This window comes from Pelmatolapia mariae, linkage group LG7, assembly GCF_036321145.2.
Source record: "Pelmatolapia mariae isolate MD_Pm_ZW linkage group LG7, Pm_UMD_F_2, whole genome shotgun sequence".
NCBI classification, from domain to species: domain Eukaryota; kingdom Metazoa; phylum Chordata; class Actinopteri; order Cichliformes; family Cichlidae; genus Pelmatolapia; species Pelmatolapia mariae.
The window spans coordinates 6,324,857-6,337,020 of NC_086233.1; the positions used below are offsets into that span (position 1 = coordinate 6,324,857).

Sequence of the window (12,164 nt, forward strand, 5' to 3'; positions counted from 1 at the left end):
TTCTCTTGTCTTCCATGTTGGGTCTTTGTTCATTCTTGGCTCCCTTTCAGGCTACTTCCAGTTTTATTTTGAAGTTTAGGGCATCCACCTCTTTATTACCTTTCTCTTCCTAGTGCGTTTTTTGTCCGTTCCCTCCAGCCCCATAGGCTGTCTACTGAACTACCTCTTATTTTTGCATTCTCCATTGAGTTTAGTTCAGGCTTCCTATTGTCATTTCTCTTCTTTTTCTTTGGTTTTGTTTTGTTCTCAGGTTTTTACGTCACCTCTGTGCAGGTTGTGTTTAACACCTTTTGAAATTAGGGGCAGTCTGCCTTCTTCCTTCCGTGTGGCTCATTTAAAGATGATTCTAACACCACATTGGCACTTGTGAATACTGCAGAAGTGAACATTTCTGTTAGTGAGAAAGTTTTACTTTTACACATCCGCTGACCTTTAAGCAAAAAATGAAGAAAAAAAAATCACTGATGCACACAGTCTGCATTTTTGCTACAGTTTCCAGCCTTCTATACTCCTGTCTGGCATTTCCTTTTTCCTTCATCTCTCTTCTCTTCAGGTTTCTTATTAATCATACTTCTAATGTCTGCTCACTCTTCTTCTGGGAGGCTTTTGTTGGCGCTCCCCGCTGAATCTTTGGTATGCTGTTTCGATTCATGTGGGGAGAGCCCCAGGTGGCAAAACCAATACATACAACTGTGCAACTGTTCATACAAAAATATCGATTTCACTGCATGATAAATGCTCGATAAAACAATAACAAACAACACAGAAGTAAGGAGAGGAAACTCAACTTACATGAAAAAATAAAGAATCAATTATCCTGTTCAGTTCTACTCTGTGCATTTACTCACCTATAAGCAAAAACTGTGTATGTGGAGGAAACAATCCAATAAAATGTAAGGCATAAGTTACATAATGATGCATTTATGTTTGCAAATAGGAAGCTGTTAATTGATGGACAAGGATGAGAGCGAATCCATAAAAATATGAATTAACCATTCAGTGCTTGTTCTCTTTTATTAAACGTTTGACGAAACATCGTTTTGTAGAAGAGTAATTATGTTACAGTTTGCAGATAAGCGATTATGAATCGCATTGGGTGCACCAGGAATCAATTTTTAATTATATAAGGCTGCATTTGTTGGTTTGTTTAAAGTGGAAGTGAAAGCAAAAAATATGTCAGTAAACTGAGTTCAACTTAGTAATTTAAAGGGTAAGAAAAACGCTGGAGGGCATGTCAAAGTGAGTGAGTTCATTTCATACACTTAACTCCACAACTCTAATGCCATCATTATGTTTTATGGGGACCTCTGGCCAATTTAAATGCTCATTGTATTAATGAGAAATTAAGTGTTGTTTTTGAGCTGTGTGTTACACAAAGCACAAGAGATGAAACATTACAGCGAGGATGGGAACTGCAGACATTGCGATCCTTGACTGCATTATGGTGGATCTGGTGAACTCAGGGAATAACCAAAAGGAACTATATAAACCATTTTTTACTATAAATTTCTGGTGAATTATTTGCAGTCCATCTAATTGCTGTTTCAGTCTATATCAAAAACTTGTTAATACAAGTCGTTAATACGGGGAGTTATTGTGATGTCAGGATTCACCACTGCCTGCCTGTGGTGCTAGCTAAACACAGGGGTGGGGGTCCAAAAACCCCACTTGAGGTCAAACAGTCCAGCAGGAATCAGGGACAAGTGTGGATGTTGAATAAACCCACCAACATGTTTGGGCCTCACAGCAGGCAAAGCAAGAATCAATCTAGAAATAATCAATTTCTTTTTCTATGAATGTATTTGTTTTAGTATTCTGAGAACCCCAACGTTAACAAGAACTGTGTTTTAAAGGCTGGCCATACTTTAAATAGTCTAGTTTTATAATCAGTGAAAAAGCATATTCTCTTGTTTCTCAGAAAATCAGGACACAAGAGTTTAAACTCTGCTGTCAAACAGATTCAGTGCAGTCAGACTCGTGCCGTCACTGAGCAAGCAGATGAATTGTGGCCTCATCCCCTTCCTGGAGTCCTTCCACTAACAGCTTTGGAATACTGATGGAAAGATCAGGCAGGAGGTCAATGTGAGGTGAAAATGTGATGAACAGATGGCTGAAGGGCAGAATTGGAGAGAGGAGGGAGATGTTTAAGTGTAAACCTGATCAACAAAGCGATCAACCCCCCATCTTCCCCCATGCACACTCACTTTCCCTCATCGCTATCCATCTCTCTGTCTAGCTCAGCTCTCGGGGGAAACGTTTCCCAACACTAAAAGATTTTTCAGGAGTTTGTAAAGATTAAAGAACAGATTCAGGCTGAGCTCATCAGAGCTACAGAAGGACCTTAGTGACCTGGTGTGGAAAACAGACAAACACACACATACACAAACACATATCCTGCATCCACAGTTATTAGTATACAGGCTCCTCACTCTATTGAAAGATAAAAGTCCTAACAAGGCAGAAATATGAAAAACTTTCTCCTCAGAGCTCTCTTCATAACATGCAGCAGTTGAGTCTGGATGATGCTTTGAAGATGCGGAAAAGGAGGGGAAATGTGGATGGCTCACCATTATTAAAGTAATCTGAGATGATTTGACAGTTTCCCTACGAAAAAAGAAATGCAATCAAGTCATGTTTACTACAGTCTCAAGATATAAACAAAACCCTGTAAAGCCAAGAGTTTTCATCTACTGAGGTTTGAAGATCATTTCGAAACGACGAGTGCTCTAGTGCTGTGAGTTTTCTTTTGATAGTTGATGATAGTTTATGTGGGTAGATTAAGAGCTTTGCTTTTTGGTTCAAAAGATGGAAATATTACCACCAAAAGAAGAAGACGAAAACCTTAAAAGTTACAGAAACAAAGGATTGCGGCTCAAATAACTACATGTCATACATGAAAAGTTGTAGTGACAGCTTACTGCTGTGTCAGCGGGGGAAATCACTAAAGCTGAAAAATCATTGCAACATAAAAATTTCAGGGCTGAGAAACAGTTAAAAAAATAACCAAATCAACTTTAAAAGAAACTCAAACTATAATTAAAAATTCATATTCTAATTTTCCTTTAGCATGATTTTTTCAGTACCAACATTCATCATCCATATCATAGAATATAATATCAATTTTATTTGTATAGCGCCAAATCACAACAGCAGTCACTCCAAGATGCTTTATTTTTTAAGGACCCTACAATAACACAGAAAACCACAACAATCAGGCAGCCCTCTGAGCAAGCACTTGGCGACAGTGGGGAGGAAAAACTCAATTTTAGCAGGATGTTAGCTTCAGTAGAAAGAGGAAGGGACAGCCATCGTGACTGGTTGGGGAGGAGGGGAGTGAGTTGCAGTTAATAATAACTAACGATTAAAATACAAAGTGGTGTATAAAAACACGGACAGTGAAATGTGGTGAGTGAAGAAGAAACACTCTGCATCATGGCAAGTTCCCAGCAGCTTAGACCTACTGAGATGGGATTAACAGAGGGTTACCTGATCCGGTCCTAACTATAAACCTTATCAAAAAGTAAAGTTTTACTGCTCAAAAAAATCTCAAAAGCAGAAAGGATGTCAGTCTCCCAAACCGGGACAAAGCTGGTTCCTCAGAAGAAAGGTCTGGAAGTTGAAGGTTCTGCATCCCATTCTGCTATAAAGTGCTCCTATGGTATTTATATCATAGTTTCAACAGCAAAACTCCATCAAAACATTCATTAGTCCCTTCATGCCACACTCATCTTCTAATTGTGATTCCTTCTGTGTTAAAATAACCTTCTCATATAGTTATTTTTATATTTTTTATTTGCCGGTTTGTGCAGTTTTCCTGCTTCTGTCATTGTATTGTGAACAACAATGAAATGTAACCTTTGTATGTAGCAGATCTTTTCTAGGGTACCAGGGAGACGGTGTTATAGATGGTAATTACTACTGTAACTAGTGTAAACTTGGAGCAGTAAGCTTAGAGCTTTGTTTGATTTGGGTGTGATGGGCTGTGGGTTCCTTGGACTGTCTCAGAGAGAGCGATGTCTTATTGTCAACAACATCACTGGCTGAAACACAGAACTGAGTAATTCCAGAGATGTGTGAATTAGACCATTAGAAGAGTTGCCGTGGTGACAGGATGTGATCCCTGTGGGTTTGTTGAAAACTCTGGCAACTGGAAGTTTTATGGCACATATCCTTTGTGAAAACAACAGTTGTTCAAGTTTCCAAATCAATGATATTTTGTCGCAATGCGTTTTGCTCTAAGTTGGTGTTGGGAAAATCTTATTTTTATGACATCATGATTATCAGGACTGAGCATGTGGCTCATGTCATCAGCAAATGGTCAAAGTTGATCGGTATAAGCTACGTATATACATATAGCCCTGACTCACTCAGCAATATCATGGTTTTAATTCTTTGAGAATCTGATATTTTATATTTGCCAATTATTCGACCATGAAAGAAATGAAAGCTAGAGGAATAAGCCTGTTATCCAAATATAAGTAAAAGGCAGATCATTCAGTTGCTATAATCTCTTTTTTCCACTGAATTATCAGAAAACAGATAAGGCATGCAGCAAATGAATGCTCGTTTCTCTTCCACTACATTTCAGAAATTAAAGTGATGCATTTTTGCTTTTGAAATATTCTCTTATATTCAAGCTCAAAGTTGGCTATATAACAAAGTTGTTTGGAAAAAACGGTTTCAAATTGATAAGGTTATTTTGGTTGTAGTGTTTAACAGATTTCAAATGTGTTTTTCATTCTTGAAAATCTCATGTAGTTTCCTCCTGTACTTGTGAGCAAAAATGCATTAAGAGGTGGGCTACACCGTTACCTTATTTTTTCCAGCATTTTATATATAAATCAGAGTCAAGAGCCAAGTCATAACTTTTCTCAGATTTGACCAATTTATATATTGAGCCTGCACACAAAGTTAGAGAGACAAGTTTTAGATGGTTTTGGACGTGTGCAAAGGAGGGATAGTGAATATAGGCCTCCTAATAACAGCAGGATAAGAGGAAGACCAAAAAGAAAATTCATGAACTGAAGGAGGACATGCAGAGCGTTGGTGTGACAGAGGAGGATGCTACAGATAGGGTGAGATGGAGGCAGATGATCCACTGAGATGACCCCTAAAGGAAGCAGCTGAAAGTAGAAGATATTGATTGAATATGCTTTATTTTCAATGGGCACGTATTATTCTCCTTCCCAGCGCCATATTTTCATTCGTGAACTTTATTTTTCCATGAATCACAGTTCAAAATAAATGATAATCTCAACAAATAAACTTTACTTTCTTATGTTAGACCTCAGCACAGCTCTTCAGTTCATTTTCTGTCTAAAAGAAGTATTTTAGTTTCCTTCCCCAGCTCCCTTCATGCCACATTGAAGGCTTGAAGGGAGGCTGCCCCTTCCAAACAACAGGTTTGAACAACAGATGGGTAAGGGTTCTGTCCCTGAGATGAGCATGTGAGGGATGTCCACTCTCACTAACATTATATAAGGTCCAGAGTAGTAAAACCTTACTAACTAGTGACGCTACTGTTCTCATTTATTGCCAATGGATCTTGATTTTTGACATTTCAGAAGATGTCACATGTTCAAAGTAAGCAACTTGCTGTTAAACATAGTGGAACTTTAATAGTAGCTGCTAGGACATATTTTTTAATCGGTAGAGACCAAAATAAACTTAAACTACCCAAACTATAGGGATAAGCCGTTATACTTACATTCAAAGATTGTATATAGCAGATAGGGTATGCAGTCATTTATATATTAATGTAAGGTACATATAAATATTACTTATTTATATTTAACAAAACATCCCTAAATTTAGGGAAATGATAAAAGGGATACCTTTTGGATTTGAATGTATGAAAGGGTCACGGCCTCTGCAACTGACCACTGACCATAAAGAGAAGTGAGACATTTTAAAGCACACATTGAGTGCAGATCATAGTATGAGCAAGCCTGTAGAAGCTGCTATGCAAAGCTTTTTGTCCACCCATACATTTCTAACTATAGCTGCTTTCACACTTGCACGGCCGCCCCATACTTTTCTTACATTTCCCAGCAGAGCTTCTCTGCGCTCTCTAACAAGGCAGCACCCTCGCCTAGACCAACAAGAGCATTTTCCATTTGTCAGAATGCATCTGATGGGAAGATGTCTACATGTAGGAAAGGGCAACTTTGGACGATGTCACAGCATAGTTCAGGATGTCCTCGGATTTTGAAATTCTGCACAGCTGCTCTCATATTGTCATCACAGATAAACACGAGTTAGGCCAACACTAAAAAAAACAAACAAAAACGCAGCGTTTTCACCAGAGCTAATTCTGCTCAGTGATAAAACAAACTTACTCAACAAACGTTGGCAAAATTAATATTCAAACATTTTCTCTTTTCAGGCGTTCAGACACTGATGACGGTAGACACAGTTTTGTGCTTTATATAACACTAAGTATATAGTGTATACAAATAGTTTATTTATAAAAGTGCTATACTTGTAGTATTAGAGCCAAAGCATTAAAAATAAATACAGTGAAGCTAAATATGCAGTAGAAAATAACAAATACAGTGCCTGTGAGGGTTTTTTTACAGCTTGTTTCCCTCAGCCGGAGGCTACACATTGTTTCCAGACAGACAAAAAAGCCAGATGAATGACGACAACTTGACCAGTTGAGGGGGAGGAGGGCAGGCCTGACAGTACACTACCTGCCTCCAGGAGAGAAGTTACACACAGTTGTTGTTAGTTCCAGTGCCAGCGAGAGCTGAGATGAGCAGGTAGAGCACATGATAGAGAGCGCTATTTAAAAGCTGCTGACATGTTCTGCTTGCCAAGAAACCGATGAGCGTGTTTAACAGCCGGCTTCTTTCAGGAGTTCTCAGCTCACACATTCCTTCACTGTGTGAACTTTAGAAAATCGCTTCTTCCAAGTTTCACAAGAAGCAGCGATGTCAGGTATGGACATAGCAGTCGTGATAACATGAATATTTTCATCATTTTTGATTAGTTCCTAATCAGTACAGTTTTTACTTATCATTTGTTATGTAAACTCTCAAAATTTATTATTATATTATTGACTGAGTTTGCTATTACTATCCACGCCACTGTGGCTACTATTGTTTTTACCACGTGAGTCTGTGTGTGTAGTGTGTAATGGGTAAAACCAGTAAGGGGGCCCACTGACCCCGACACTTTAAGCCCCTGTTTTGTGATGGCACGACGTGCATCTGAGGTGATGTTTAGTCAACAGTGCAATAATATAATTTTAAATTTCCATCACTTATAATAAAACAAAACTAGATGCTGGAATCAGAAAAGTTATTAATTGTTTAGTTTAGTTATTAATTGATTATTCAAACTGTAATTCATCAATGTTGATTATTATAGGACTGTAGTTACCATAGAAACCGCTAAGATCTGGCAGTTGTTTCACTAAAAGTCAGACGGAAAGGAAGCAAACCTACAGTTCAATCAGGTTATCTACAGTAGGCACACTCACAACCTCAGAAATAATCCCTTACATGCATTACAGCTTGAAACTCTGATGAAGTTTTATAATTGACAGTTTGAGTAACAGACACGATTTTTATTCTCTTGGGAGTTTCTTTAAAATTAAATAATATGTTGTTCAAAAAAATTAGAGGAACACTTTTTAATCCGAGTATAGCGACAAGTCAATTAAATTTCTGGGAATCTGATTGGCTCATTTACACTGTTAAAAAAAAATCCTTAAAAAACAGTAATATTCCGGCAGCTGGGGCGCCAAAATAATACCAGAAAATAACAGAAAATAACTTTCTCATAAAAATACGGTTATTTTCAGTAATGACAATACAGTTTGGTGCCCTAATTTTACATGGGATTTTGCCTTTTTCAAGTGCTTTTAAACATTGAATTAGGAACATTTTAATGTGATTAAACAATGAAATTACCTATAAAGAAGGTCAATGAATGTGACAATATGAATAATAATATTTAAATGTACAGAAATATACAGTTAACAGTTGGTTTAACTAATAATGGATTGCATGCCCTGGGACAGACTGACAGAGGCGAGGCTGCCATATTGCACCATCGGCCCCTCTGGCCATCACCAGTAGGTGAAGAGTCTTGACCAAGGACACAACGACCGAGAGTGTCCGAGCCGGGGCTCGAACCGGCAACCTTCTGATTACAAGGCGAACTGCCAACTCTTGAGCCACGATCGCCCTAAATAGCAATAATAGTAATAATTATTTGATGTTAAAAAAGTTTATAGGAATCATTTCATATATTTTTCCATAGCATTACATTTGAATTTAACAGTTCAATCTTTCAAATAACGGACAAATATTTGTGAAATCATGATACATTTGTGAATGTATTTTAACATTCTAAATATGCATATGTACAGACAGATACATTTAAAAAACAAGAAAATTATGTTTTATTACATTACAGTGATTTTACGTTAATTTACATTTGAAATGTGAAATCACAGTCTATTTATGTAAATTTAATGATATTCTAGAAGAACAGAACAAAACTGTAAAATACACAGTAAAATACTTTTATATTAGGACTTTTTCTTACAGTGTAGGTAGCAGAGGCTGTTGTTAATCCGTTTCAGCTGTTTTGGTGTTAATGAAATTAACAACAGGTGCACAAGAGGGGCAACAACGAGACAACATGCAAAACGGGAGTGGTTTTACAGGTGACATGTTTTCCCCTCCTCATCTTTTCTGGAAGGAGGCCGCAGGGAAGACCCAGGACACACCCCAGATCTTTCTAAACCTGTCAGTTTACTGGGTGTTCACTTTCCCAGCAACAAAACACACAAAATTCAGAAGTGAATGTAATAGCAATTAAGTACACTACAATAAGAACAAAAAAGGCTTCCCAAAAAGTGTTAAACCTAAAGTAGCATAATGAGACAGAGCTAAAAAAAAAAAAAAAAAAAAAAAAAAAAAAAAAGAAGCTCACAGAGAAAGCCTTTTCTTTCTTGGTCTGTTTGCAGTTAAGACCAAAACAGACAAACAGAACTTGCTTTTGTAACAAACGATTAACATTTCCAAAGCACTTAGTTTCTTCCATGCAATGCAAGTTTTTCTTCTAGCAACCTGTGCACTTCTGCTGATGTTCGGTGTATAAAACACAAAGCAACTATTCTTTTAAAGTTTGAAAGCAGATCTTGCTTTTCACCACTATATTTTTTTAAAAAAGGAGGAAATAAATATATAAACCTGCAGCTGATTTTGTAATTAAAAAAAACAACAAAAAAACAAAACAAGCCCCTCTTTTTAAATGCTACAGCTGTCACTAACAGCTTTATCACCCCCCTTGCAAAAAATTATAATTGCAATGATTCCAAAATAGCAGGTGTTGAAGTTGGCATCGAATGAAATACACAATCCCAGAGGCTTTCTCCAGCACTGAAACGACCAGTGGGCTCATACGGGGGGGAAGAAGTACTGGAACGCTCCCAACTGCAGGGAGCTGTATTTGAAAGTGCCTGGAATGAGCCGAGAGACATGTGTTTGACGTTGTGGACTGACAGCATATTTTTTCTCCAAGCGAGTGAATGCTGAGTGGGATGAAACAGATCGCAAGATAAAGAGAGGCGGGGAGAAGAAGAGCATTCCCACAGTGGGATGAAAATGTGTAGCTTTGCTGTGAAGATTGCTAGAAGAAGTGAAGTTGTCTTTTTGCCACTCTCAGAATTGGCCAGGGTAAAGCTACATGATTTATGAAGACAGCTGCCTGTGTTGTCCACTAAAGCGGTGTTTTATAGCGCAAACCTACTGCAAAGTATCTCCTTTCTGGCTGGTGTGAATCTGCTCCTCGACACTGTGAAAAGCATCACGGGAAAAACAGAATAGATCCGAACAAAGATAACATGACGGGCACGTTACAACAGCAGAGAGCAGACCGTTAACAAAGAAGACTAAGTGAGACGAGGAAGGCGAAGATGTTAAATGAGGTAATACTAAATCTCTATCTCGCAGCTGACAGACAAAAGTGACAGAAAAACGAGGTGAATTTGCATAGCAGATGTTCCACTACATAGGGCTAGATTTATTGAACCGGCAGACACTGGGATGGCTATGTGCCATCTGTCATACAGCAAAAGCAGATAAATTAAAAGTAACAGCTGTGAGTATACGGTGGAGGTGAGGGCAAGTTATAGCAACTCGCTCAGTGGAGGAAGAGATGCATGTCGGCGAGGTTATTCCCTTTGGGAAGTCTGATTGAAGAGATGGAAACAAGCGAGAGAGAGAGAGAGAGAAAGCTAAGAAAAGGAAGGCATACCTGTGGAGAGAAGAGGAGAGAGGCAGACGCCTTCAGAGGTGTGCTCCCTCTGAGTTATCTCAGTTTATCATTTGTATTCTCAAGTTGTCAAAAAGTGGCTCACAGCTACATATTGCCATAAGTCACTGTAGCTGTCTGAGCCCACACATCATTTGTTTTTTCCTCGCACATGGCTTGAATTATACGTCACACTCCATCATGTATTAACGGGAAGAGCTATTTTTATAGCGTCCTATAATCTAAATTTGTAGAAGCATAAAGTGTAGCCATTGTGCATAACAATCATCCCCTTCTTTCACTAAAATCAGCTTTGTATGCTCCCGCTCTGTTTCTCTCCCATAATTTTCATTAAATTCCAGAAAAACAAGTAGCCTTTAAAAAAAAGGTCTAATAATAATAAATGCCTTTGATTAGTTTGAATCTCAGAGAGAAACATTTTTTTCCTTTTGTTTCTATAAATGTCTAAAGCATTTTCATGTATTTTTACGGAAAGCCTTAGTTTCACCTTTACATTTTGCTAATGCATTTGTAAAAATGGACATAAAAACAACATTTTACTGACTGATTGCGAACAATAAAAACATTACCCAAAGGCAACGGTCAACCCAGACAGCCAACACTCTCTGCTACACCTCAAAAACTGCTCAGGAATTACTCTAGGAACACAATGAAAAAACCAAAGTTCTTATTGTCGAGCATCAGCAGGATGTGACTAAACTGGATCCGCCCTAAAAGCCCCAAGACTGAAAGAGCCAGACCACACTTCATCCTCCAATCAGTGGTTTTAATGTTGTGGATCATCTCCATATTACAGCCCAACCGATATATGCATATGTCCGGTATGCATATATCGATACATGTCCTTCCTATCATTAGAATTCGCATACAGTGCATTTTCCCGCCTTTTTTATTTATTTAAGGAAACACTGTTATCACTTTGTAAAAAAAAAAAGAGCTCTTATTTTATGGAGGCTTTAAAATGATTAATAAAAGGCACAACACTGAACAGTTATTGTTCTTCCAGTGCGTGTCTAGACAAAATAATACCTCCTGATACAGTGCACCTTCTTTAGAGTTTCACAGCATTTCTCCTTAGAGTTACTGGCGCCATTTCACACATGCACATAAAGCTAAGGTCACACACACTCCTGAAATTACACAGAGGTTTAGAGCCCCACCTGCTTCAAACCACAAATTGCCCCCCAGTAATCACCATCCATCTCTCCTTTGTAGAGCTGGTCCCTTTACAGAAGCTAATGCGTGCACCAACTAAAGAAACACCTGGCATCAGCTTACTTAATGTGCTGCCTATAACCGATTACGAGTATCTGTAAAAGCAACAATGACCACACCAGTGAGCTATATTCACTAACAGGAGAGATTCTGCTTTGCGGTTGCTTTGTGAAGGAAAAGAAAAAGTAAAAAGTGAGTAAAGTGCTCCTGATGTTGTAGAATTATTTAAGATGACACATGGATGTTAATCTGACCTATTTTTCCATTCCAAAGTATTCTTATGTTCCTTTCTATTAGATACTGTTGATTTCCAGCAGCATGAAAACCAACTTGCTCAAACTTGCTTGAGTAAAGTTATCTGTCACTTTGACCTTTATGGTTTTGTTACCATGTACAAAAGAAAAAAGAAAAAGAAAAAAAAAACCCACACACAGACAAAACACTCCTATCAGCTAGCAGGGACTGATTTAAAATCTGCCATCATGGCTTTTAAACCCAGACACCTGTGCCTATCACAGTTCAAATAATCTTTCACTATGTGTTATCTTTAAGGTTTGATTTTCCATAAACATGTACTATTCAAGCTTTAACTGGCGTTATCGATCTGAACTTTTAAACCTGTTTTGACGCAAGAAGCAGCTGTTTTTTTTCCTTTAACT

General features: G+C 38.0%; 1 protein-coding gene across 1 annotated transcript in view; it reads right to left on the minus strand.

Moving 5' to 3' along the window:
* The window catches only part of LOC134630417 (spondin-1-like), a 110,991-nt gene that overhangs the window by 77,969 nt on the left and 20,858 nt on the right, over nucleotides 1–12,164 (minus strand). The gene's annotated exons all lie outside the window — the stretch shown is intronic.